This window comes from Ambystoma mexicanum, chromosome 9 (assembly GCF_040938575.1).
Source record: "Ambystoma mexicanum isolate Mex_15411 chromosome 9, UKY_AmexF1_1, whole genome shotgun sequence".
NCBI lineage: Eukaryota > Metazoa > Chordata > Amphibia > Caudata > Ambystomatidae > Ambystoma > Ambystoma mexicanum.
The window spans coordinates 1,532,623,880-1,532,650,633 of NC_090931.1; the positions used below are offsets into that span (position 1 = coordinate 1,532,623,880).

Sequence of the window (26,754 nt, forward strand, 5' to 3'; positions counted from 1 at the left end):
ACTTACTATAAAATGCCCTCATTCAAGCTCTCTGTTCAGGGGTTGAAATTGCGGGTTATTCGTCTTTGATCCACGCACCATGGGGCACTTTAAAAACTTTTTCCAGGGCCACATTTGGTTCCTAGTCGACCCCTCTGCATGAGGAGAGGAATAAGAGAAAAGGAAGTGGGTACAGAGCGGGCCTGGATACACAGGTCAGGAGACAGAAGCAAGGAACATGTGCAGAGAGGCATACATATATCACAGCAGGTTCTTACCTTTTGTAGCCTTTTCTCCTTACTTTTTGCTGAACACGACCAGACAACAATAATGTATTCAAGTCTGGAGAAAGCAAATATTATCATATGATTAATTGTTCTATAAAGAGTGATCTGAAGTAAATACTCCAAGCAGTTACATGACATACACAGAAAATATTTCATTCTATTGACGAAAGAAGCTGCTGACCCACCCTCATAACCCGCCCTCCATCACATACACAGGAGAAAGGCTTACAGAAGGTTTTAGAAGGAAAAGCAGAGACAAGTCAACATTTGAAGAAGAGGTGGGGGGCAGTCCTAGGAACACATCTACCAATCAGGGGCTCACAGTCTTCCCCCTTCTTCTTGGGGTAACCCCAGAACCAGCGATTTCCATCTAACTAGATGATGTTCGTCAAAATATGCACTAATCAGGTAACCATCACCACTAGATCTCTTCCCACCTCCCTGTCTCCCCCACAAACTGAAGCAGGAACCTACACTGTTTATCCTCTACCCCTCTTTTCCAACAGAACAAATCTGGTAACACCTGCAAAACCACCCCAATGTCACACATCCTAACTGAGCAATTCCCTCTGCACACGAAACCTCACACAATCCAACATATAATGAGAAACCGTCTCCGGGCAACCGCACGACTCACACGCCGCCGATGCAGCTCTACCGATCATACATTTACACCCCGCCAACCCCGTATGACCCACCCTAAGGTAATTCAAAATAGTTTCCTCCCTTCGTGCCAACTCTACACCCCCTTCAACTGCCCGAAACCGCACCTCCCTGCACACTACATACAACTGCCACCCCTTCAAACTCATATCCCACCGATCCTGCCACATATCCTTAATCTTGCCACGCACCATCACCTGTACCCCAGCCACGCTCAATGGGACTTCCACATCCACCTCGCCCTTAAGCATGGCCGCATACGCAGCCTGATCCACAAACTCATTACCCAAGAGCCCACAATGACTGAGAAGCCCAGCCAACTACACCACGGTACCCCCGCAACACTCCTCTAATCACTGTCTAATGAGCACAACTATATCCCCCCTATCAAAGTTCTCCTCCTTGATAGACAACAACGCACTCATCAAATCCACAACCACCACCACCTTAGCCAACTGCATCCCCAGAATCTGAAGCACTGCCATATTAACAGCAATCAACTCCGCCGTGCAGACGGACACATTATCCGACAATCTAGCCACTGAAAACTCCATCCGTCTGAAAATAGCACGCCATACCAACCCTGTTCCTCTCGGGGTCCCTGGAACCATCCGTATATACCTTAGCGCCAACTTTCACCTCCACATACTGCACCGCCAATCTTTTAATCACCCCTCGATTACTACTTTGACTACCACCTTTTCCAAATCCAAACAGATAATTGGATCATGCCACATCCAAACCGGCACCACCACGCTAGCCACATCTTCCACCATACACAACCTCTCCACCCCCAATCATTTCACCAGCCTGTCCGCTTGGAACCCAAAGGTCCCCCTTTCCTCTCCCAACTCCCAGTCTTATAGGCCTGCAACCAATTAACCACCAGACACTTCTTCACAGGATGACACACACTGAGGGACTTACATCGCAACCAATACCTAGCACTCATCTCCCCCCGTCTCAAATCCAATGACAACATCCCTGCCAACACTTGCACAGCCTCTGTGGGGGATGACCGAACGGTCGCAGTCACAATCCTCACCGCCCTTGCCTGAACACCATCAAACAGATCCTCTGACTATAACTGCTCTGCAGCTGAACCCCGTACTCCAGCACACTCCTGACCAACCCCACATACAACAACCTCATACTCCTCTGGCCTCCACCCCATCCCTGACCAGATAATGCTTTCAACAAATTAAGACGTCTTTTACACTTCACCACTGTCCTCTCCACTTGAAACTTCCAAGACAGGCGCTCATCCAAGAGCACACCAAGATACCGTAATTTCCGACACCTGAACCAACACAGCCCCACTCAACTTGAGATCCAAACTGACACCACTACGTCACCTGTTAAACAGCATACACACCGTTTTGGAGGAGGACACCATCAACCCCAAGCCTGACACCATCTTTCCATTACCTCCAAAGCCTCCTGCAACCTTCTTTGAATCACTCCACCCACCTTACCCCTAACCCAAATCACCCCATCATCTGCATAGAATCCCACCTGACAAGCACACTCCCGAATTTTCTCTGTAAGGCCACCCACTGCTACAAGAAACAAAATAGAGCTGAAAACGCTACCCCAGGACGTCCCATTTCCATCAAAAACTCTCGATACAACACAAAACCAACACGTACCTGAAACACCCTATTCATCAGAAAATCCTTAATCCAAGAAAACATCTTCCCCTTACACCTTTCTCTCGCAGCACAAAAAGCAACCCACCCCTCCACACCATATCGTACACCTTCTCCATATCAACAAAAATCACCTCACCATCTCCCGACAGGACAAGGCCTCCTCCACATCTGTCGCCAGCGCCACAACTGCATCCATCACTGATCTACATTTACGGAACCCATTCTGAAACACAAACAGCCGCTGCTCCGACTCCAAAAAATGCACCAGGCGGCCACACACCATTTTTTCCATCACCTTGCACAAAACAGAAGTCAAAGCAATGGGACGATGGGAGCCACACAAGCCATCCAGCTCCCCCAATTTCAGAATCGGCAGGATGACAGACTTCTTCCACTCACTAGGAAACGTACTGCTACCCCCACACTACAGTAAACAGCTGCAACACCTCCAGCAAACAAACATGGGCAAATGATGCAAATAAATATAACAGACCCCATCCGCACCCTGATTCGAACCTCGTTGCCTCCTCAGCACAGCCCGCAACTCACTCCAAGTGAAGTACATGTCCATACTGGATGTTCAATTGAACACGGCATTCAGCACACCATAATTAACAGCCATAAACTCTGACATTTTCCGTCTGGACACCAGAGAATAATTTTCTGTGATGTGCACACACGCAAAATAATTACCCAGTGCCTCCGCTTTACCACCATATAACACCCCATATCAGTAATCAAGATCCACCTTTCGCCAGCCTAGACATATGCCGAAACCTTGCCCACACCTTCGACAAGCAAGTATCACTAGAGAGAACCACGAAAATTCCTCCAATACACTTGGTTATGACACCAAATCACCCTCTGCACCAGTGCCCTAGCCTTTTTATACGTGACAACATCCACCACTGCTTTAGTATGCATGGCCTTCCGACGCTTCCTCTTTCTATCCTGCACAGCAACTGTACATTTGGACAACCACCACAGGACCTCAGGTTTCCGGTAGAGCTTACCTCGAGCCGGGGCCAGTTCTGCCACAACACTCTGGAAAATGCCTACCAGAGTCAAATCCATCTCATCTACAGTGGGTGGCACCCCCACCCCATCACACCCATCAACCTACTACACCCCTCTCCATACTTCACCCAAACCAAATTACGGAAGTTACAACCCATCGGCCAGGACTTGCTGACTTCACCACCCTGACATCTACCTCTATGGATATAGACCAGTGATCACTCCCCACCCGTCCTCAATTTCCAAACACACTTAGAAACTAAAGAAGCTGAGACCCAGGTCAAATCCAAACAAGATCCCATACCAGTATGAACATCAGTCCTAGTATGCCCCGGCGAGTTCAATAAAATAAGCCTGCACTCATCAGCTAGCACCACAAGACTAGCCCCATTAACCTCTGTCACTGTTTGATTCCAAAACATATTGTGACAATTAAAATCACCACAAAAAACATATCTGCCGCTCCGCCCCAGTGCCTGCTGCAATGCCCCCATATCCAGAGATCTACACGGATTATAAAAATTCAAAACAACCAACACATCATCATCCACAAACAACTGCACACCAATCATCTCCAACTCCCCACCAAACTCAAGGACAGAACATTGAATGCCATTCTTCACCAAAATGCAAACCCCTCCCGCACAGCCTGCCACTCTATCCTTCCTAAACAACACATTCCCCGGAAAACAAAAATTAATAACCTCTCTCAACCACATCTCCTGCATGCACATGACATCAACGTCATACACCCTCAACAACTCCTTCAACTCCTACCCATTCGCCAACAAATTCCTTGCATTCCATTGCCACAACCTCAGACCCCTGAACCATCACGGGTGACGGCACCACCACTTACAGGCCGATTCATGGAATAAATGTGCGCCGAAAATCCCGGCGCAGAGGGGCCAATGCGTGCGCTGCGCCGAAAATCAGCGCAAAGCGCAGGGAAACCAGCGCACGTCGATTCATGGAAGTCCCTGCGCAAGAAAAGCAGAGGACGTGCGCGGAAAAAACGCGCGGCGCAGGCCGGCGCACAGGTCAACCAACGTCGTGCGCCACGGCCACTGCGCCATCACTCCGAGCGCAGCGCACAGCTCTAAAGTAGGCGGGACACTCGGAATGGGGAATAAAATGGGGCACAACACTCGGAATGGGGAAGAATGTGGGCGGCACGGGGAAAGTTCAGGAGGCAAGTGCGCGGAACGCCCACACGCTCGCATACAACACGTATTCATGGAATAGAATAGGGCAAAAAAGCGCACGCTCAAAGCAGCGCACAGGCACAAACAGGCACAAACACGACCGCCACAAGAAAGCAGGCGGTAGCGTCTCTGCGATCGGCAAGAAATGTGCGCTAAAAGGTGCGCCAACAAATAGCACCTATATACAGACATGATCAATGTCCAATACTGTGGCCCTCCAGGACAAATGACGTACAAAGGGGTACCCACAAACACAGACACGCGCAGAGAGAAAAAATAAACGTGTGCGTGCATACCGGGGTGCGCGGTAAGTTGCACACGCGATATGGCCGGCTACGTGGATTCCAGGGGTGCGCGGGAAGTTCCACACGCGAAATGGCCGGCTACGTGGATTTCAGGGGTGCGCGGGAAGTTCCACACGCGATATGGCAGGGAACGTGGATTGCAGGGGTGCGCGGGAAGTTGCACACGCGAAATGGCCGGGTACGTGGATTGCAGGGGTGCGCGGGAAGTTGCACACGCGAAATGGCCGGGTACGTGGATTTCAGGGGTGCGCGGGAAGTTCCACACGCGATATGGCAGGGAACGTGGATTGCAGGGGTGCGCGGGAAGATCCACACGCGATATGGGCGGCTACGTGGATTGCAGGGGTGCGCGGGAAGTTCCACACGCGATATGGCCGGCTACGTGGATTCCAGGGGTGCGCGGGAAGTTCCACACGCGAAATGGCCGGCTACGTGGATTCCAGGGGTGCGCGGGAAGTTCCACACGCGATATGGCCGGGTACGTGGATTCCAGGGGTGCGCGGGAAGTTCCACACGCGATATGGCCGGGTACGTGGATTCCAGGGGTGCGCGGGAAGTTCCACACGCGATATGGCCGGGTACGTGGATTGCAGGAGTGCGCGGGAAGTTGCACACGCGAAATGGCCGGGTACGTGGATTTCAGGGGTGCGCGGGAAGTCCCACACGCGATATGGCAGGGAACGTGGATTGCAGGGGTGCGCGGGAAGTTGCACACGCGAAATGGCCGGGTACGTGGATTTCAGGTGTGCGCGGGAAGTTCCACACGCGATATGGCAGGGAACGTGGATTTCAGGGGTGCGCGGGAAGATCCACTCGCGATATGGGCGGCTACGTGGATTGCAGGGGTGCGCGGGAAGTTCCACACGCGATATGGCCGGCTACGTGGATTCCAGGGGTGCGCGGGAAGTTCCACACGCGAAATGGCCGGCTACGTGGATTCCAGGGGTGCGCGGGAAGTTCCACACGCGATATGGCCGGGTACGTGGATTCCAGGGGTGCGCGGGAAGTTCCACACGCGATATGGCCGGGTACGTGGATTGCAGGAGTGCGCGGGAAGTTCCACACGCGAATTGGCTGTGTGCTCCCAGGCATTACCTGTACACCCTCCACGGCCCCTGCAGGCAGCACACACCACAGGGAACTACCCTGCACACCTGCTCATGTCTCCCACCACCCCCAACCCCCCATCCACCAGGGGCACCCTCCACCAGGCCCCCACCCATGTCTCCCACCACCCCCACCCCCAGCACTGTGGGGAACCTGCCAGCAGGCCCCCACCCATGTCCAACCCATGTCTCCCACCACCCCAACCCCCAGCACTGTGGGGAACCTGCCAGCAGGCCCCCACCCATGTCCAACCCATGTCTCCCACCACCCCCACCCCCAGCACTGTGGGGAACCTGCCAGCAGGCCCCCACCCATGTCCAACCCATGTCTCCCACCACCCCCACCCCCAGCACTGTGGGGAACCTGCCAGCAGGCCCCCACCCATGTCCAACCCCTGTCTCCCACCACCCCCACCCCCAGCACTGTGGGGAACCTGCCAGCAGGCCCCCACCCATGTCCAACCCATGTCTCCCACCACCCCCACCCCCAGCACTGTGGGGAACCTGCCAGCAGGCCCCCACCCATGTCCAACCCATGTCTCCCACCACCACCACCCCCAGCACTGTGGGGAACCTGCCAGCAGGCCCCCACCCATGTCCAACCCATGTCTCCCACCACCCCCAGCACTGTGGGGAACCTGCCAGCAGGCCCCCACCCATGTCCAACCCATGTCTCCCACCACCCCCACCCCCAGCACTGTGGGGAACCTGCCAGCAGGCCCCCACCCATGTCCAACCCATGTCTCCCACCACCCCCAACCCCCCATCCACCAGGGGCTCCCTCCACCAGGCCCCCACCCATGTCCCCCTGGCCCCTGGTCCTGACGATACACAATAATGGCAGTAATGGCCAGCATACCCAGCACAAACACCCAGGCAAGGATTGCATGCACCCACATAGTGAATGCAATCACATGACACAACCCCAAAGGCAAGTATGCAAAAGAACACATGTCCGCCACACACACATACACAATGGGTGCAAGTGAATGTCAAAACCCATATCATGACATGTAAGAAACCAAAGAAAAAATGACACAAGTGTAAGATAATATAAAAATGTATTAAAAAAAAATCAAGTAAACTAATACAACTATCTGGCAAAGCAAATAAAAGGTCCATGTCCGGGAACAAAAATGAGAAACCAAAAAACAAAGGATAGAAAAATCAATAGATTTTGTCCAAAGTAAACACATGTAGTATGAAATGAAAGAAAAACCATTACGACATGGTGTAAACAATATGAAAGTAAAAAAATGTACCTCACAAAAAATAACAATATATACAGGATTGTTCAAGGGTCCATGAGCCCAACACCACAAATGAAACCTAATACTAACTAATTAAAAAAATATGTACAAAGAAGTGGCCATTGTCCAAGCGGTCCAAAATAATAAAAAGAAATAAAGGAAACCTAGCACTAACTAACTAAAAAACTATATACAAAGGCAGCGGGCTAGTCCTGCGGCTCACTTGGTGATGCTGGCCAGGGCATCCTCGAACTCCATGTCAATGTCCTGGAGGCGGGACTCAGTCCTGGCCCCGAGGTCTCGCAGGGACAACCCCATGTGCTCACCAAATTCCCTGCGAGCCTCCTCGAGGCACTCAGCCCGCCTCAATGCCTGATGCATGGAGATCTCAGCCCTGGCCATGGCGAGCCGCTCCTCTTCCGCCCGCTGCCGCTCCGCACCTATCCGCTGGCCAAACTCCTCCCACACGGAACACACCGCCATGCCAGGGTTGCCCTGCCCTCCGGCCGATGCCTGCCCCTCCGATCTTGATGGCCCTGAGCCATGATGCCTCCCACGTCGAGCCCGCTGCTGCCTGCGACGCCACTGCCTCTGCCAGCACGACGGCATCCAGGCTGATGGTAACCACCGACGCCGTCGTGCACGTGCCCTGCCCGATGATGCCGGCACATCTTCCATCTGCTGGGGTCCACTTGCTGTGTCGTCCACCCCTGCTGGACCTCCGACTCCCAACTGCGGCAGGGATGGGATCCCCACCGAGCTCGCTGCATTGGTCGGGGCAGGTCCACAGGGGGCCATGGTGGCATCTGGGCCGGAAGACGGCAAGGAGAATGACCGGTGGATAGCCTGCACAGAGGAGGAGAGGGCCGTCAGATTGGCCAACACATGCAGGAACCCCCCGAACATGGCCGATCCCAATTGGGCCACGTCGGCACGGTGCACTTCGTGATGACGTGCGTGCTCCTCCCGGGAAGCACGCACGGCATCACGAATCACAGCCGTGCGCATCGCGACCCCAATCAGGACCTGCTCCACGCGGCCAGGGGTTCCCACGGCCGCAGGTGGAGGGGAGTCAGTTGACATGGACATCCCCTCTACCTGCGGACGGGCCTGGGACGGGGCATCCCTGCTGGTGCATGGTGGTGCACTCACAGGGTCAGGGACAGCGACATGCACAGGCCCCTCCACGGTGACCTGTGCTGCCTCCTGCCCCTGGCCCTGGACTGCACCACTTGCACCAGCAGGGATGCTCCCACCAGGCCCCATGTGTGCACCAGTGTCGGCCTCCTCCTCCTCTGTGCAAACCACCAACCTGGATGGCTCCTCACCGTCTCCCGCCGTAGCAGGCCCCTGTGGGGGCTCACCCACCCCTTCCGCTGCAGCCGTGGGGGCATCCCCGCCGCCTTGCTCCACAGCGCCGTCTCCGCCCTCTTCTTCACTAGCCGCTGCGTAGAGGGAGACAAAGGACACAAGCATCAGGCTACTGTACAATGGTCCCCTAGACAGGAAGCAATAGCAGATGAGCACCCCTGTCAAAGTACACTTCCATCATGTCCCTCCACAACACATGGGTCAGTCCAGGCAAAACACACACAGTAACAGGCATGGTGCATGCCATGCACATTTCCATGCATGTCCAATTGACTCTTGAAACATTCAATGAAATGTAACTCACATGCATCATGGCTCATGCATATGACATGCACACACTTCACCTCAGTCACATCCATCTGGCCCCAATCACACCGAACACAGGCAAAACAAGGGTAAGTTGGGTGCGTCACTGAATCTGTGCATTGTCACACACATGAGTCATGCATCCATGGCATGCACAAGTCACAGACATGAAGGTCAGGCACACAGACATGGCTACCATATATGTACCTGGCATCAGCACCCATCCTTCACCCCCATCCATGTCCAGGTACAGAGACTGGCATGCTCTCATGTCCCAAATCTGCATAGTGCTCCCCATGCCGCATTTCAACACATGCAACAACCATGTGGGTCACACATCACTGGTCGCACATGCATTACCATGATGTCCCAGCACACATACATGCATACATGGCCCATGGCACACATACAGGCAAGTATCATAGAACCAGCACACCGCAACATGCCCTGTCTCACACAGTGATGCTTGGACACTTACCGCTCAACTCCAGACGGGTCTCCCTCTCAAGGATCTGGGCGTGGAGCGCTGGGCGTACGCGTTCCAGGACCCTCTTCTGGATGGAACTCATGTGGCCCCGGCCCCCCTCCACGAGGCGCCGGGCCTTCACAAGGGACCTGGACCTCAAGTCCTCCCAGCGCTTCTTGATCTTCAAGACGTTGCGGGTTGCCACCCCCTCCGCGTTGATGGCAACCACACAGTCGGCCCAGATCCTCTCCCGTCCTTCCTTGCTGGCGCGGGACGATCCAAAGAGGGCATCATACTGCCCCAGGACATGCTCCACCAGGACACCAACTTCGGTGGCAGTGAAGCTGGTGCCCCTCTGCCCCTCTGGCCTGGGGTTGCCACTGGTGCCAGATGTAGAAGTGCCCGACATGGCAACCCCAGAGGCAGGTGTGGGTGGGCAACTGGGTCCTGGGGCTGGGCTGTGGAGCGATGTAATCCCAGTTGGGAGTCTTCAGTTCCAGCAGGGGTGGACACAGCAAGTGGACCCCTGCAGATGGCTGATGTGCAGGCACCAAATGGCAGGGCACGGTGGCAGCAGGCAGGCAGGCAGGCAGGCAGCAGCAGATAGCACGTGGGAGGCTGCTCAGGGCACTGGGGGGGCAGTAACTCGGCCTTCGGGGCAGGAGCGTGGTGTTCCGTGTGTTTTCGGGTGGCCAGCTTGATACGGAGTGATTTGGCACGTGAAATTCCTGCACGTCAGCGTGAAATCCGAGGAAAGGCCCTTAGCGCGTAAGTGCGTCAGCACGCATACGCGATTCTATTGGACCAGAGTCCCTCATCGCGTAAGCGCGTCTGACGTGATCCGCACGGGCGTTCCCCACTCAGCACGTGAAGACGGAGCACACGTGGAAATACTGCACGTCAGAGTGTCATCGCGTGTAATTGGCCAAAAGTGCGCGTACACGCCATTGGCCTATGTACGTGTATTTCATCGCGTGTAATTGGCCAAAAGTGCGCGTACACGCCATTGGCCTAAGTACGTGTATTTCAGGGGCGCGCGGCCACTTACACAGGCAAGTACGTCAGCGCACCTGTATGCCTGCAGCGTGGGAATTTCCACACGCGATTGGAGTGGGAACTCGATTCCAGGGGTGCGAGGCTCACACGCTCGCCTACAACACGCGCAAGGCATTAATTTGCGCACTTTTCAATAAACAAGCCAGATGCCAGGATGAACATACCGTTCCTAGCAGCAGTGGCAGTGGGCTACCAAAGGAGGAGGAGGAGAGTCAGGGCCAGAATATTCACACCCAGAACCAGCCTATTCGGGATGCCTGATGACCAGGTGTATGGGAGGTACAGGTTTCCAGCACACATCATACTGGACCTGGTCAGTGAGTGGGAGGATGACCTCACATCACCCACCCTGTGCTCCCAAGCACTCAGCCCCCTGCAGAAGGTCCTGAATGTACTGCACTTCTTGGCCACTGGATCCTTTCAGCGGACAAGTGCCATAGTGGGTGGTGTGTCACAGGCCACGCAGTCACGCTGCCTACACCAGGTCTTGAACATCATCACTGCACGGCCATCAGTCCGCAGGCACATATATCTCCCCAGGACTCATGCAGAAAGGCGGACGTGCATCCAGGAATTCTATGGTGTGGCTCAATTCCCCAAAGTGCTTGGTGCAATTGACTGCACACATGTGGCTCTACGTCCACCCAGGGCAACAGAGCACATCTATAGAAACCGCAAGCACTGGCATTCCATCAACGTCCAAGTTGTATGCAATGCCAAGGGAATAATCACATCAGTATATGCCAACTATCCAGGGTCCACCCACGACAGCTTCATCTACAGAATGTCTACCCTATGCCGGGACCTAGAGGCTGGCCAGCATGGAGATACATGGCTGCTTGGTGAGCATGAATGCCACTGCACATGCATGCATGTCAGATACTGGGTCATGACACAACACCACTAATGATACCCATCACCACCTCCGCAGGGGACAGTGCCTACCCTATCAGCCCCCACATGATGACCCCAATCCGGAACCCCACCACGCCACCCCAGGTAAGGTACAACACAGCCCACATTGCAACACGGGGCATAGTGGAGCGCACATTCGGAGTGCTCAAGTCACGCTTTCGCTCCCTTGACCGTTCTGGCGGGCAGCTGTTATATGCTCCCCGAATAGTGTGCAGGATCATAGTGGCAGCATGTGTCCTGCACAACGTTGCAACACGCCGGGGCCTGCCCGTGGACATGGTGGTGCCCCCACATCCACAACCACATGCACGCCCGCTGCGCATGGGAGGGGAAAGGGCACGGGGGGAGGCAGCCCGTACGCAACTGGTGGCCAACTTCTTCACCTAGGAATCACAGTGCTGGCTAGTGCACACTGCTCTGGCACATACCATCTGACAATCAATGATGACACTACGTGACAATGTCTGAAAATTACTTGACAATAAACTGTCAGATACACATCAGCCTGAGATTGTTAACATGGAAGTGTCAATATGTGTGCACCCCTAGCTACACATACACCAGCAATGCATCACAACGCAAAGACACAACTCCATCAATCTAATATGCATTGCCACAGGCGATTCACTACATGACAACATTGCCATGTCACCCATTCCCTTCACAGTCCCGCCACTGAGGACACCATGTCATGGTATGTGACAGCAAACAAACTGGCCATCACAACATGACACCAGTGTCACAAATAGCAGTGCCCCAAATGGAACATAGCCGCACTTGAGCAGCTAACCGCCCTGGAGCCACTACTACACACCTGTGTAAGAGTAATTTCAATCAAATTACACACCAACCCACCCTGAAGCCCACCCAAACAAGACATATTGCATGTAATCAATGGTAGTCTCATTACCTGATTCAGCTGGTATGTCCTCACCGTCCAGATGTACAGTGATGGCGCCATGCAAAAGTGTCAGTGCACATCTACCGACATGTAGTCTGACTCCAGAGAGTATGCCCTTCTGAAGATCTGTGTGAAATACCTGCAAAACATGAGCAACATATGTAAGTAGAGGCACATATCAAACCATCATGCATAGTTAGGTGCAACAACAATGAACACTATGAATGTCTACACAGTATTGACTATGGACTGGCCAACAGCTCATGGGAGTCCAATGTCACCGTGTAATTTGCTGTCACTTGGGCACACCCTTTGCAAGCCCATGGAAACGGAAGCAGGAGGGGTGTGGATGTCTGCTACCCAAGCATCGAAACCAAACTCAGGACAAGCCTGCATGTGCCCAGCCACAATACAGTAAGCCTCATTACACGGAAGGCGGTAATCCAGGGTGCTATTAGCACCCTGGACCATGCCGGTAAATTACCGGCACCGCCTTGGCGGAAAGGGGATTTACCGCCCCATTCCAAGGTTGGAGGGGCGGTAAATCCCCTTTCCGCCATTGCCCTTCCCCATTCCCATTTCAGCCCCATAGGGCTCTATGGGAATGGGGAAGGCGCTAATTACGGCACCGCAATTTTGCGGTGCCGTAATTAGCTCCGAGGTCCCTTAGCGGGTTGGTACTTAACGCCTGCAAGAAGCAGGCGTTAGTTCCTCCAACCCGCAAAGGGACCTCGTAGTACGGCGGTAAGGGTTAACGGTCACCGTTGCCATTAACGGTGACCGTTAACCCTTACCGCCGTCCGTGTAATGAGGCCCAGTGTATGCCCAGGTACCCACACAAGGCAACACTCTTGCAAAATAAAAATAAAAAAGAGAAAAAATGGCCATGAAAGGGCCGGCGGGGGGGGGGGGCCACCTATGAGGTCCGAGGACAGGATGCACGCCACAATCCACCTGTGTGGATCATGGGAAAGGAAAACACCCCATAGGCTCGTGGCCCACACGGCTACTCTGTTGTGGGAGATGAGTCGCTATGGCTCTGGCCAGACCCTGCAGCTGACTCTGGAGGTGGGGGAGCTGCCTCAGAAGATGGTGTGACAATGGGAGGCAGCCCACGCAAAGCACGAGTTTGCTCCTCCATGGCTGCAAGCAGGCGGGTCTGGTAGTTCTGGTTCTGGGTTATAATCATGCGGAGGTCCCCATGCAGTAACTCCCGGGATGACCTGACCTCCGCACGAGTTGCCTGCATCTCGGCCGAGAGCGTCCGTGTCAGACGCTCCAGCTGCTCCTCTGTCCTTCTATGGGATGAAGCCTCAAGCTCTAACAGGGTCGACCTGAGGTGACGGAGTTCTTCCCTCAGGCCTTCCCTGTGGCGCTGGGACTCCATGGAAAGTGATTCCCGCAGAGTCGCCAGTGCCGCCCGCCTGTCCATGTTGGACGCCAACATATCCTCCCTGTGTGCCTGGCAGATGGACTCTGTAGCCTGCTCCAGTCGCTCCATCAGCCTTTCTGGGGGGACAATGGAAGTGGCCACCCTATCCATGGCCTGTGCAATCATCTCTGATGATGCTGCCTGTTGGGTGGCCATACCGTAGATGGATTGCTCCCAAACGGTATTGCCAGGTGGCATACGGCCACCACGTTGACGGGCACCACACCTGCCTGGGGCAAGGCGGACTGCGCCTTGCTGTGCCGGCAAGGCCTCAGGCTGCAGGACTGCATTCCCTCTCTGATCTGCAGCCCCAGGAACAGGATCAGAGATTGGGTGGTGTGGCCCTGCATCCGTAACCACCGGAGGCTGATCTGCCGACACTGACATCCCCATTGAGGGCAATGGCCCGGCTGCAGGTGGGTCGGACAGAGGAGATTCTCTCCCAAGAACACTCACCTGCGACTGCACATAGGTGTCATCCTCCGAGTCTACACCTGAATACTGCTCGGGGGAGGAACCCCCAGAGACACCCCTCGACAGCACGGCCTGCAGCACTTGTGGGTTTTCACCCACAAACACACCACGTCCCTCACTTGTGGTAGGTCGGCCCGGGTTGCCCTCCTGGGACGGCTCCACCACCACATCCCCAGCATCAACAAGTGCTTCGTCCCCTGCAAAGACATGAAAGAGAAAAATGGAAACAGGCATTAGCACCATGGCATGCAACAAGGGCTGATGAACAACATAGGCAGTAGTCCTACGACACATGTCCAACATGACTGGGAGACCACCTATGCATTCACCATCACTGGGTCTGTAGGGGAGGCTCAGGGCATACAATGTACAGATTGGAGAGCAACGCCTGCTCACCTTGCTGCCTAGCACTGCCATCACACATTGGCCGGTGATTGCCATGTCAAAGGCACATGCCATCACACACATGGCATGTGACATAGCCACCAAGTGAAGAGGGAGAGGAGGGCTACTTTTTTGGATTTCAACCACTCTGGTCCTGACATTGCATCGTCACATCAATAAGTATACATGTTGTACATGGATCTGCTAGTCCAAATTGGCAACGATGCACAGTGCCTTGTCTACATCAACAAAATGCAGTAAACAATGTGATTCCACCTCCCCATCACCTGTAAAGGATTCATATTGCATTCGTGAAGCACCGGTCAAGTAATGTATGAAGGTACAGCGGAGCACTGAGGGGTGGTGGGGCAGAAGGGGATGCCAGTCAACAATCCTACTGGTGCTGGTGTCATTCATGTCACGCAAGTGCAGGGGTGGGTGGCACAATGAAGTGCAAGGGGGAGTGGCGGCTGGAAGTGCTGTACAAGGTAAGTAGGACTTGACGTCAAGGGCAGATGGTGTTAGGCGCAGACAAGTGCTGGGGGGGTGCCCTATAGGGGTACAGAGACAATCATGCTGTGCTGTGGGCTCGGAGGGGACAGGGGAGGTACACACTGCTTCTGGCTCGGCAAGGTCCTTTCAGATTTCTATGTGTCCTGCAGAGTTGTCACATGCCGCAGATATGTGGCCTTGGATTGGGGATCTCATCTTGGTGAAAAGGGTGAGGCGCTATTGCCTTTGGAGCATGTGGCAGGCCAGTTTGCCAGAGGATGGCCATGATGCAGGACATTACCTCTCTGCCACCCGGCACCTGTGGTTTGGGTTCACAAGATCCGAGTCATGCCAGGACTCTGCATTGGCATGGGGCTTCAGACAGGTGGTCATGACCGTGGCAAAGACATCCAGTGTACCTGACATGGAGTGGAGCATGGAGTGGGCCCTGTCAGGATGGGAGTGAGCCTAAGGGGGAGCTGGATGGGGGAGAGATTTTGGCAGCATGAGCCTCGACTGACACACACTTCATGGGTCGGAATACCAAGAAGGTGTGTGACAGTGGTGAGGGTGGCTTTGCCTGTGGGGTGGTGAGGGTGAGCTGGGAGGAGAGGAGAATGTGATCACTCCAGGAGAGAGGAGTGCAGAGATGGACGGAGAGGGGAAAGTCAGATGAGATCAGAGCATCAAGAGTGTGCCCTGCAGAATGAGTAGGGACAGACGGGAGTCTAGAGGGTGAGAGGGAGTTGCTGAGGTCACAGAAAGGTCACGTGGGGGCATCAACAAGCATGCAGGTGGATGCGTACAGCACCAAGGATGAGGATTTCTGTGTCTGGGGACATGAGTGAGGAGGAGAGGTGAGGACACTCAGAAAGGAAGTAGTACATTTGACCAGTTTTCCCAGACACAGTACGCACTGTTTGAGAATGTCAAGGTGTGGTGGAGAGAGACCTCACACAAGCCATTCCAGAGTGGAGTAGGTCTAAGTAGGAGTGACAGTGGCAGGAATACCCTCAGGGAAGCCAAGGGCACACCCCCCCTGCACAGTAGTGGCGGGCCAAGGAGAGGGTCAAGGATGCAGACAGAGCTGGCCGTCAGACATGTTTCCATGAGACCAAGGATGTCAAGGTGCATAACCTCATGTAAGTGACAGATATCGGAGGAATGCCTGATGCAGCCGCAGTGAAAGGAGTGTAATTGTGGAGGAGGTTGACAGCCTTGTAGGACTTACGGGGAGTGCTAGAGATCAGAGGTGCAGCATGTGTAGGAGTTGGAGTGGGAGGCGGAGAAGGTTCATGGGAGGGTGCAGGGAGGCAGTGCAGGATTGATGAGGAGAGAGGAGGGGGGACAGCAGGAGAGGTAAGGAAGTTGATGAGATGTGGGTAGCATTTCTCAAGGAGATTGAGGTTGGCCTAAGGGCCTTGGACTGAGACGCTCCCATTACCATGCACATCAATAGTGGTCTCTGAGGATTGGAAGGAGGCCAGGAGTACACCCCAACGGGTCCCACCTATGATGGTGGAAGAGGAGCAAGGAGAGAGGACAGGGACCATGTGAAGGGTCTATGGGACAGGCAAAGGCATGTATGAGCAGATGTCAGTGAGAGTTAGCTTAGAGTAGGCTCAGATGCACTGGTCAGCAATAGGGTGGGTCGCATTGGAGGGCAGGGTGCCCTCATTTGACTTTTGGCAAGCAGGTGTCGTGAGTAGGGCACGATGGTCTGAACTGTAGAAGTCATGGAAGATAGACCATGAAGAGCAGCATGGAGTGTGAGGGAATGGGGCTCGAAACCAGACGGTACCAAAGCCCACAGGTAGGAGGTGGATGTCAAGGCAACATCCACAGTATGACAGCATGTTGGTTGGCATTTATATACAGAGGACGCATTAGCATGTGGTATCATTGCATGTCAGGCATGTGAAGATGAAACTTGAATGGCTGGGGGAAAGGATAGGAATGGTATGTAAGACATCAGATGAATAGACAGGGGAGTATGAGCAACAATGTAGTGACAAAATGACTAATCAAGGGCAACTTCCATGGTGTTGGCCCATATGTGCACTGTTGCCAGTAGGGATAGTGCTGTGGCCAGATGGTGTTGCACTGAACATACTGGATGAGGCACATGGGTGCCACTATCAACTCTGCCACACACCCCCTTGACAGGCACCCAACATGAATGCTTCACACACACACCATGCACATGGATAATACACACATGCATGTGCACTCACCGGATGATGCCTCGTAATCAGGGAGGTCTCCCACACCTTGGAGTTGTCCCTCGGTGACGTAGGATCCAGCTACGGACTCGTGTGGTGTGAGTTCTATTTCCTGTGCTGGGGACCCACCTCCAGTCACCAAGGTTGCGGCATGACTTGAGGCCAGCTTATCCTTTGCCCTGCGCTTAAGGTCATTCCAGCGCTTCTGGCAATCACTAGCTGTGCGCCTCACTACTCCAAGGGCACTTATTCTGTCAGCAATGGTCTGCCAGTGTGCCTGGCGTCTGGCATGTGTGGTCTTGGACCCTGCAACGATGACCATTTCCCTATCATGATCTGACACATACTGAACAAGTGCATTCAGTTCGGCGTCTGTGAAGCTTGGCTTCCTTGATGGGCCGGACTGTGCAGCCGTGCCTGGGGCATCAGCCTGTGCCGGACGTGCACTCTTCCTCTTGCGCTTGGAAGGGGGTGGGGATCCAGAGTGTCCTACGCCGCTGTGGACACTAGGGGCAGGAGTCATGGTGGACTCAGTACTGGGTGTGTGGGATTGCCCACTCAGCATGGGAGTAGGTGCAGGCATTGGGGGTAGTGGGATGGGGTCAGGCCTGATCTGAGGTGCATGAACTAGGACCGACACAGTCTTGGCAGGGTGTATGAGAGGTGGGGTGGATGGAGCCACACCCTGGCTACGGGGGCCAGCAGATGACCTATCTGGCATAGATGCGCGTGCCCTGATGACACCAATGTGCACCGGTGCACGTGCAGTGGACCTGCTGACCTGGATGTCAGCGATGGAATCACCCTCGGACAGGTCTGGTGCCACAATGGCCTGGTCCGACAAGGGCTGATCAGGGTTGGTATCAGCCACATGACTCTCAACTGGGGGGGGGGGGCATGGGTGTCCCTGACTGTTCCTCCAGACTGGGGGGGACAGGGGCACCCTGCAAGTCACAACCACGTCCCCTAGTGGATCCTCCACGGCCACCACGTGTGGCTCGGCCACCTTTGCCACCCTTACGGCTTGCACGCCTCCCAACCATGGCACTGATGGTATTGTGCGTATGGGAGTGGGTGTGCACAATTGTCCTGGGCAATTGGGTGTCAAAGGGGTTGGGTACCAGATGGTATTCGTACCCTAGTGCAGTGGCAAGGCTATATGACACCCCTGGGGAAAGATGACGGGTCACGCAACGCACAGGCACCCCAAAAAAGTTAAGGAACGTGCACAATACCCCTCCTAGACCACGTGTGCTGATGGAAAACCCTGCACTACGCTGTGGCATCCAGTAACACAATGAACGTATGCGTGTCACACGCAGCCTAGATTGACCTCTGAAGGGGTAGGCTACACACGGGGCAAGCACAGATGTTAGATACGTGCGTGACTCACCGTCTGCCAGGTAAAAGAGCGTGAAAAATGAGCGCTTTTGGTTGGCAACACCCCCGCCAAAAGAAGAGGTGTACGCTGTCTGAGGAGACAGGACAACAGTAGAAGGGGACACTGTTTGAGGGAACAGGCCCAGGTAAACCAGTACAAGAGGAAAAAGAGAAAAGAGCTGTCAGAGGTAACAGGGAGTACGAACTGGAAACGCCGTGAAGTAAATCGCGTGTGAAACGACAAGAAGTACAGAATTCACCCACTCGCTCTCCACGAAAAGCACGTACAAGGAAATGGTGTTCAACACTACCTTTTATACAGGCCCACACGTACAGCGTCACTTACGGCGTGTACGTGCTTGGCCCATTTTCACCAATCACACGCTTTGACACTCCTGCGTGTAGCTCACTTTTCACCAATCACACGCTTTGTCACTCCTGCGTGTGGATCCTTTTTCACCAATCACATGCTTTGACACTCCTGCGTGTAGCTCACTTTTCACCAATCACTCGCTTTGTCACTCCTGCGTGTAGATCCATTTTCACCAATCACACGCTTTGACACTGCACGTGCAGGTAACTATTGACGCACATATGCTGGTGACGGGTTTTCGCGCGATTCGCTGAGTGTGGGGTTTTCACGTGCAAAATCACTCCCTATCAGGCTGTCCACGCGTTCAAACACGAAAGACCACGCTCCTGGCCAGGAGGCCAAATTTAAGTCCCCCAGAGCCCTGAGCACGCTCCCACCTGCCATCGGCTGCTGCCTGACTGCCTGCTGGCCACGTGCCCCACAGTGCTGGTGGGTGGGGGTGGTGGGAGACATGGGTGGGGGCCTGGTGGAGGGTGCCCCTGGTGGATGGGGGGTGGGGGTGGTGGGAGACATGGATGGGGGCCTGATGGCAGGTGCCCCTGCACTGCTGGGGGGTGGGGGTGGTGGGAGACATGGGTGGGGGCCTGGTGGAGGGTGCCCCTGGTGGATGGGGGTGCAGGGGGACATGATCAGGTGTGCAGGGTAGTCCACTGTTTTGTGGGCTGCCTGCAGGGGCCGTGGAGGGTGTACAGGGTACACCTGTGAGGGCCCACCCAGCCTATTCGCATGTGATAATTCCCACGCACCCCTGTGATACACGTACCCTGGCCAATCGCGTGTTGAACTTCCCGCTACCCCTGTAATACACGCACCCTGGCTGTTCGCGTGTGATAATTCCCGCATACCCCTGTGATACACGTTCCCTGGCCTATCGCGTGTTCTACTTCACGCGTCCCCCTGTAATACACGTTCCCTGGCCAATCGCGTGTTGAACTTCCCGCTACCCCTGTAATACACGCACCCTGGCTGTTCGCGTGTGATGATTCCCGCGTACCCCTGTAATACACGTTCCCTGGCCTATCGCGTGTTCTACTTCACGCGTCCCCCTGTAATACACGTTCCCTGGCCAATCGCGTGTTGAACTTCCCGCTACCCCTGTAATACACGCACCCTGGCTGTTCGCGTGTGATGATTCCCGCGTACCCCTGTAATTCACGTTCCCTGCCTAGTCGCGTGTAGTACTTCCCGCGTACTCCTGATTTGGAGATTGCCCGCTTTGCTTTCCTTGTTTGCCTGCCCTGTGAAGTGGTCCAGGGTTAGCGCAGCCCTTAGCGATGATTTAGCGATTTTGATGGCTTTTCCTTGCGCGAGGGCGTTCTTGGGGGCGTTACTGGCGCTGCTGCAGGCTCGCTGCGATTCTCTGCGCCACGGCTGGTTTGGGAGCTTGAAATCCATGAATACGCTGTGCGCGGAAATCTGTTTTAGCGCACGTGCCTGGCGCAGACTATCGCAGGCGCACGCTGTGCGCCAGCCGCGTGCGCTACTTGTGCGCTGGATTCTATGAATTAGCCTGTTAATCTGTGATATTTCCAATCTTTAAATACATCTTTGCAGCCTTCACCACTGCTTGCAACCGGTCCGATTTTGACTGACACTCGGCCATCATACTAATAGTTGTGATAATAAAATGCAACAAATCCACCATTCGGATAGTAACACCCCCGCCAATCACCCCTTCCACCCGCAAAGATTGTACCTGCCCCACCTCCACCTGCTTCACCACTGCAGCAGTACTTCCCACCACAACCACCTGCTCCGCCCACACCTTCTGAACTGCTGCAGCATAACTGATGTTATGGGCCACCCTCGTACTCACAACCGTACAGGCCTCTTGCACCTGCGTAACACACCCCTTAAAGGAAGCAAAATGATCCATGATCCCCACCACAATTACAAGACTTTGTGTACATACAGAGACACAATCCTTAATATCATGGGGACCACCACACTTACCACACCTTCTCTCCTTCCTACAAGATCGTGCCACGTGACCATACTCCTGACACTTATAGCATCGAAGAGGGGCTGGAACATAAGGCTTCACCCTAAAATGCTGAAACCTTAAAAACACGTGCTCCGGCACCTCAGTCCCCCTAAACCAAATGGCCACCATTGTAGAAATGATGCCATCAGGACCTTTCCTACCCAACCCCACACCTCCAAAACCCCAACATCGGCAAGGAACTCACAATATGCTTGCCATGCACACAGAGAGGTACCCCCCCTTACACACTGCACCGCCCTGTTTAGACACGGAAACAGGATGTCTCCCAAGACAACCCATATCGAATGCCTTGTTCCTGGTCACCTCACCCACACCTTTAACCAACAAACGCCCCCACACTGATTACCTGGAGAGACTGCACAGTACCAATCCCTTTCTGGACCCACTCTGACATCACAAAAGGGCCAACAACACTAAGATCCTGATTGGGCTTCACCGACTTTCCCCCTGCCAACCCAACTCTGCCTCCATGGGTTCAACCCCAAACTCACACCCACCCACTGCTGTCCACCACCAGAACCCCCACTGCCCTCCACCCGCGGATCCACAGATGATCTACTACAAAGCAGCGCCCCACTGTCATACCCATGCGAACCCCCCCTTCCTTCTCCCACCATCAACACCTGCTCCCGCCGAACGCTCTGCCAGAGACTGATGACCACCACATGCACCAGATTTCCCTTTCCCACCATCACCCTTGCCACCTCTCCCCCCTGGAACCCCAAGGGACCCCTTGTCAGATACACTAACCCCTGCAGACCCATTGGTAGACTTACCGCCCAATGCATCCCCCCTACCAGGAAAAGGCCGCCCAATGCATCCCACCCTCCCAGGAGCAGGCAGCCCAATGCATCCCCCCCCCTGCAATGCATCCCCCCTCCCAGGAGCAGGCCGCCCAATGCACCCCCATCCCAGGAGCAGGCCGCCCAATGCACCCCCATCCCAGGAGCAGGCCGCCCAATGCATCCCACCCTCCCAGGAGCAGGCATTCCAATCCATCCCACCCTCCCAGGAGCAGGCAGTCCAATCCATCCCACCCTCCCAGGAGCAGGCAGTCCAATCCATCCCACCATCCCAGGAGCAGGCAGCCCCATGCATCCCCCCCATTCAATGCATCCCACCCTCCTAGGAGCAGACCACCCAATGCATCCCACCCTCCCAGGAGCAGACCACCTAATGCATCCCACCCTCCCAGGAGCAGGCAGTCCAATGCATCCCACCCTCCCAGGAGCAGGCAGTCCAATGCATCCCTCCCCCCCTGCAATGCATCCCCCCTCCCATGAGCAGGCCGCCCAATGCACCCCCATCCCAGGAGCAGGCCGCCCAATGCACCCCCATCCCAGGAGCAGACCACCCAATGCATCCCACCCTCCCAGGAGCAGGCAGCCCCATGCATCCCCCCCATTCAATGCATCCCACCCTCCTAGGAGCAGGCCGCCCAATGCACCCCCATCACAGGAGCAGACCACCTAGTGCATCCCACCCTCCCAGGAGCAGGCAGTCCAATGCATCCCACCCTCCCAGGAGCAGGCAGTCCAATGCATCCCACCCTCCCAGGAGCAGGCAGCCCCATGCATCCCCCCCATTTAATGCATCCCACCCTCCCAGGAGCAGGCAGCCCAATGCATCCCCCCCCATTCAATGCATCCCACCCTCCCAGGAGCAGGCTGCCCAATGCATCCCCCCCTTCCCAGGAGCAGGCCGCCCAATGCACCCCCCACCCCCTCCCAGGAGCAGGCCGCCGAATGCACCCCCCTCCCCCTCCCAGAAGCAGGCAGCCCAATGCACCCTCCTCCCCCTCCCAGGAGCAGGCAGCCCAATGCACCCTCCTCCCCCTCCCAGGAGCAGGCAGCCCAATGCACCCTCCTCCCCCTCCCAGGAGCAGGCAGCCCAATGCATCACCCCCCCCCTCCCAGGAGCAGGCAGCCCAATGCATCCCCCCCTCCTCCCAGGAGCAGGCCACCCAATGCATCCCCCCTCCCACGAGCAGGCCATGCGCCATCTTGCACCCCATTCCCAGCCGCACACTCTAGAGCACGCCCCTGCCCACTCATCTCGGCGGGCGCAGGGACACCCACCCCACACTCACCAATTAGCGCGTGACTCTCACCCTCCTCGGCATCGCGCGCACACAGCCCCCGCCAGTGCCAAGACTCGCCAAACGGCCACCCCTCCCGCAGCAGCCCCAGGTGCGCCTCACCCTTTCTCCCCCGCGTGAGCCGCCGCTGCCCGAACTCTCCAGTTCCTGCCTGAGGCGCCGGGATGTGGCGGGGCGGCGAGAGTTCCTGCTTCCCTCCCTGAGTATTTGCCTAAGCAGGTAGACTTCCTGGCTCACGGTCACCGGTACGCAGTGTTGCCAACTCCTCAGTGAAGAAAGTAGCTATTGGCTCCCCTAGAAGTCGCCAGAAGTAGCTAGATGACGTCACTGCCCAATTTGCATAATTACCTCCTCTTTCCCCCTGCGATTTATGGCTTCTACTGTGGCCCCCTCCCCTTTTAACACCTCCCTTTTAAGTTACAAGTGTGTTTTACTGTGGCCCCCTCCCCTTTTAACACCTCCCTTTTAAGTTATTTGTGTGTTTTTACATTACTCCCGTTAGAAAACGGGCGAATTACAGCACTTTTTCCAATTGGTTTGGAAACTTGCATAAATGAGCAAGTCTCCAAACCAATTGAAAAAAGTAGCTAGATTTCTCGCTAGCCGCTTTTTTATGAAAAAGTCGCTAGGGGGGCGTACTTTCTCGCTAAATATAGCGAGAAAGTCGCTAGGTTGGCAACACTGCCGGTACGTTATGCTGATAGACCGTATTGCGCATGCGCTGCCAATCGGTGTCTCTGGTTTTGCGCAGCCTCAGTCCAGCGTTGGGAATCTTCTGCTCATAGACCGTTCTGCGCATGCTCATTTGATAGTATCTCTAATTTGACGCAGCCTCAGTTCAGTGTTGAGAATTTCTACTGAAAATAGTCCGTTCTGCGCTGGCTTCGCTAGGCGGTATCTTTGTTCCTGCGCAGCCTCAAAGCAGCGTTGGGATATTCTGCTCATAGACCGTCGTGCGCATGCACGAGTGATCCGTGCATCTGGTTTTGCGCAGCCGCAGTGCTGAGACCCCTTGTTCGCTCGCGGCGCAGACTCAGAGGAGTTTCCTGTATCCAAACTCACCTCTCACCTGGCGGGTGTTGCTCTGATGTCTGTAAGAGCTCTTTGACGAGAAACCCTCCTCGATCGAAGGCGAGAAGTCCTGTTTAACATGTACCGACCTTGTTGGCACTACTCCGTTAAGTAATGCACCTTACCCACTCTATCCAGAACGCCCCGTGGCGGCCCTCATCAAACTTCACTCATCCCCGAGCGGTGACGTCATTTGTGTACACGTGACGTCCCCGCGCGGACGGACATGCGGGGTTCCTACCTTACACAGCAGCCTCGTTCTGACTGAAGCGCCTTACACATCGCATTACCATGCGCATTCGGGTGATCGTTAAACACTGTGGTGTCACGTGCCCAGTTATTTACGGGTCACGTGACACACCAGAAATAAAGGAATCACCTTAGAACGCCAGTCCGGGTTTATGCAGTGAAACATGTGGTCGTGTCTTTCTTTTGTGCACCGCGGCGCACCAAGCCGGTCCTACCCCCAAGGTCGGGCCCCACACACACCACCAGGGACCTGACATCACACTGGTGACGAGGGGAAAGGAGAAGAGCCCGCGAGCGGAGCTGCATATCAACACGCGCAGCATCCGAGCCTCGTTTTCACACCCCCAACATTCCAAACCTACACGCAGGCCCGACAGAAACTTTGGATGCCTCGTTCTCAGCCCCCCAACGTTCTAGGAGCATCGCGCTCGGTACAAAGTGGCTGCAGCAAGTCCCGCCTCACCCAAGAACAATTTAGGTTTAAAACATTTTTTTAAAAAAAATAAACAATTTTTCTCCTATTGAACAATTAAAATATCAGGAGGCACAACCAAGCTATCAAAGTCAACGGAAGACATCACTCAAGCACCCAGGCACCTGCATCACGACACGGGTGAGTGAAGCCCTCCAGGGCCTGAAATTTTTGGCTGCGCCATCACCCCAGTAACGCAACATGTCCAGCAGAGAGTCAAGCCCCTCGAAGGTCAACACTAGCTCGTCATCCAGAAGGAGCATCACCACAGATCACCCCGACCCAGCGCTCACCACGCTCATGCCTCCGTTTGACCCATTCACCACTGGAGCAGCCATTCGCTGGGAAATCTGACTACAACAGTTTGAAATGCACCTCGACGCAAGAGATAGCACAGTACCACAGAAACGCACCTTCCTTTTGCTCAACATCGGGGCTGCCGCCTTACGCCTGTTTAACGCCATCCCAAACCGCGGAGACGGAAACGACTACGACGCTGCGAAGACTGTGCTCACTAACATGTTCAAACCTGACCTTAACCCGGACTATGAACGCTTTCATTTCTGCATGGCCAGGCAGCGAGACACCGAGACAGTTGATACATTTCATGCACACCTCCTTAATCATTATGCCGCAGTCTGTCTAAACCCGCCAAACCGAAACGACAGAGAATCAACTCCGTGACCAGGGCAAGAGCGGCAGAAAAAGTTTGCACCCAGAGAAAATCCATTCCAGCCTAACAAGAAAGGAAAGGCCAGAGCCGTTGATCACTCCCAAAGATCCCCAGACACAAGCGAGAGTGACGACAGCATTGACAGCGAATCCCCTGATAGGAGAGACAAAGACAGACAGAAAAGATGGAACAAGCAGATACACCGGGTGCACCTCATCTCGGCCGTTGAACCACATCGATCCCGACAACGGAAGAGACCCTCATGTACAGTCATCGCCAACGGAGAACCACTAAAAGTAGTCATCGACACTGGCGCAACAGTGAAAGTAATGCCAACGACAGCATTCGGCAAGCTCCGCCCGAAGCCCAAACTCCATGTGAAGAAGGTCCGACTATACGCGTACGGATGCAAGAAGCCCCTGCCAGTGCAAGGATGCTTTAAATCAGACTTTTCTCATAATAACACCAGTTGCCGGGCACGCATATATGTCGTGGATGCTGGCTGTGAGACGCTGCTAAGCTGCAAGACAGCGGAAAAACTAAAATTAATACATTTCACTTTCAGCCTTCAACACAAAGAACTCGATGGCCTACTAGAACAATACCAGAAGATATTCCAAGGCATCGGATGCCTGAAAGGCCGAACCATCAAGCTCCACATAGACCCTACCATCGAGCCGAAAGCCGTCCGACACCGACGGATACCGTTCCACTTGAGAGAGGCAGTGGAGAAGGAACTGGCCTAGCTCAAAGAAGCAGGAATAATACAAAAGACGTCAGGCCCAACCCCGTGGGTATCCCCCATGGTGGTTGCCCAAAAACCCAAACAACCCAACGCAGTACGAATCTGTATAGACATGAGGCTTCCCAATGCAGCCATCGGAAGAGAACGCCACATAACTCCAACGATAGATGAGCTCATTGTGGACCTCACAGAAGTAACGATATTC

General features: G+C 54.7%; 1 pseudogene; it reads right to left on the reverse strand.

Annotated features, from left to right (window-relative positions):
• LOC138487567 (zinc finger protein 850-like) overlaps positions 1 to 26,754 on the reverse strand; it is a 70,535-nt pseudogene that overhangs the window by 7,331 nt on the left and 36,450 nt on the right.